We start from the raw sequence: 2528 nt of genomic DNA, 5'->3' as shown, positions 1-2528 counted from the left end.
TAATATTTTATAAAACTAACTTTGTATATATTGATAACCTTAATTTCTTAATTTGACCTAACTAAAATATTCTTTAGTTCTATGAATTAATATAAAATATTATCTTATTTACATATTATAATATCTACAATTTCTATAATTACTAAGATTTAATATAAATATCACTCAAACATAAAATCAATCAATTAAGATTTATTTATTAATATTTGCACTTAAAATATAAAAAATTAAAGTTCATTCTATGAATTAATATAAAATATCATGTTATTTACATAGTATAATATCTACATTTTTGACAAAACTTGCGCAAGCATAACCTAGTAATTTCAAGCAGATTCTCCATTGTATATTGACACCAGCCAACTTGATTTCTACTTCTACAGCTCAAACTTTCGGGATAGTCAAAAAAGAATATTTATTTCAAACGAATCGTATAGACGATGTTTTCTACTGTCTGCACCAGAAAAAAATCCAAAACACATATTAGGACAATATTTAAATTGTTACTAAAAAAATAGAAAATAGGGATTGGAAACAACCCATGTAAAAAACGAACCATATACTATGTAGTGACGCCAATTGGTACTTCAGAATGATACATTACAAATTCAACCTGCAAATAACATGAAACGCCAATTAGTACTTCAGAATGATACACTACAAATTCAACTTGCAAATAACATGAAAGATATTTTCTATCAAGAAAAGAAAGAAAAAAATGTTAAATTCCGGTTTGTCCATGAATAGTCGTGGGAATGGATGTAATTGCAAAAATAGTATAAACCAAAATTTTCCACATGAATAGTCGTGGGAATGGCTGTAATTGCAAAAATAGTATAAACCAAAATTTCCCACGATTAGGTTTGATGAACATGATAGATACTGTGAAACTATGATGGTTATATATAGTAATGATAAAAGTGTTTTGGAACGTGGAAGGTGGGGGGCTTGGAAGGCAGAAGGGGCTTGGAAGGCAGAAGCATTATATGAGGTCATTAGTGCTGTAAGCAGTTGTGAATGTGAATGGCCAGAGAAAGTAAATAATTTGTAACTGCGAGATCATGAGAGGTTGGAGGTTTAAAGTTCAATCCTTCAATGGGAAAGGAATGATGTGGAATTTTGTGAGAAGAGAGGCTGATGTGGCATAGCTAAGAGATGAGGAAATGGTAGACTTTTCTTATATGATAGATAAAATGATTCAAAATCAAGTATTAACAAATAAACTTAGAAAATATATCAGCTTCAATCCGGTTAAACATAATAGATCTATAAAGCAGTAACTGAAATATGAAATAAAAAAGAATAAGATTAAATGTTAGTAACAAAAAATAAGAAGGAAGAAGACAAATAAAAACAAAAACAAAATATAAACCTTCCATTTAGAGCATGGAGATGTGAAAGATTAGAGAACCTGAAAGAAACAATAAGAAAAATAAATAAAATCTTGAATAAAAAAAGTTAATTAAAATATAATCTTATAGATCTGTAACATGCACGGCGGATTAGAGATCTAAACTCGTAGAACTAAAACACGCACGAAGGATTGAAACTCTAACCTTGTAGATCTGAAACATGCACGGAAGATTCAAACTCTAACCTTGTAGATCTGAAACATGTGTTACAGATTCGAGCTCTAACATTTGCATCCTTCAACATTTAGAGTAATTTGAACAACATAGGTGGTAGAAAATACAAAAAGTTGAAGGGTCTGCAAGAAATAATTTATCTAAGCAACTCATATCCCAAAATACTTAAATCTAAAATAATATTTATGAATAACTTTCAAATTAAAGATACCGTTGTTCATCGATTACTTCATCTGCACCTTTTATTGCATATTTTCTTTGCATTCAAGCAATGTTGCTGCAAGATCTGAAACAACACATGATAATAGTTCATAAACCAAAAAACCAAAGAGAAAGAGAAAATAGACATCAATGTGAAACCAGAAGAGAGAAGAGAAAGTAGAAAGAGAAAGAAATAAGAACGTGAAAAGGGAAAGACAAAAAGAAAAGATATTAAGAATATTTTTTATTTTGTTTATCAAGTAGAAGAAATAGTAAACAATATAAGCAAGTGGTTAAAAAGCAAAAAAAGGTTGGAGTTCTATGAAGCCATCCATGTGGCAATGTAACAGAGCAGAAGGACAAAATAGGAATTTCAAGAAGATTAAATTTTCTTATATGATAGATAAGTTATTATTCTTAAAATATTATAAAATATGCCTTAGATTCTTGAAAAATCCTAACCCTGAAGACAAAACATGTTTTACAATTTTATAGAATTTTTTTTGAAAATGGTTGCCCATGCCGAACCTCTACTTAATTGCATCGTTATTGCTCGATTCCTCTATTTTGGTAATTTGATAGAATGTTTCAATTGCTTTGATGTGATATTTAAAGTGACATGTTTCCTACTTGAAGCTTGATATTGTTGTTGTGTTGTGTAGGCAATTCATTTTTCACTATCTCTTGTCGTGTTTTTCATATTTTCTTGTGTTCTTCATGTGCTAGTCCTATCCCCACTTA

General features: G+C 29.4%; 1 long non-coding RNA gene across 1 annotated transcript; it reads right to left on the bottom strand.

The window, feature by feature from the left end:
- Positions 1-220: 220 nt before the first annotated feature.
- On the bottom strand, positions 221-1964 carry LOC131605832 (uncharacterized). The gene is made up of 4 exons (XR_009284695.1): positions 1798-1964; positions 1373-1708; positions 557-613; positions 221-454 (listed from the first exon to the last, which is right to left on the bottom strand). It is a non-coding gene; the product is annotated as an uncharacterized LOC131605832 (long non-coding RNA).
- Positions 1965-2528: the final 564 nt, after the last annotated feature.

The sequence above is a fragment of the Vicia villosa genome, linkage group LG1 (assembly GCF_029867415.1).
Source record: "Vicia villosa cultivar HV-30 ecotype Madison, WI linkage group LG1, Vvil1.0, whole genome shotgun sequence".
NCBI classification, from domain to species: Eukaryota; Viridiplantae; Streptophyta; class Magnoliopsida; order Fabales; family Fabaceae; genus Vicia; species Vicia villosa.
This window is presented reverse-complemented; position numbering and strand designations above follow the sequence as displayed.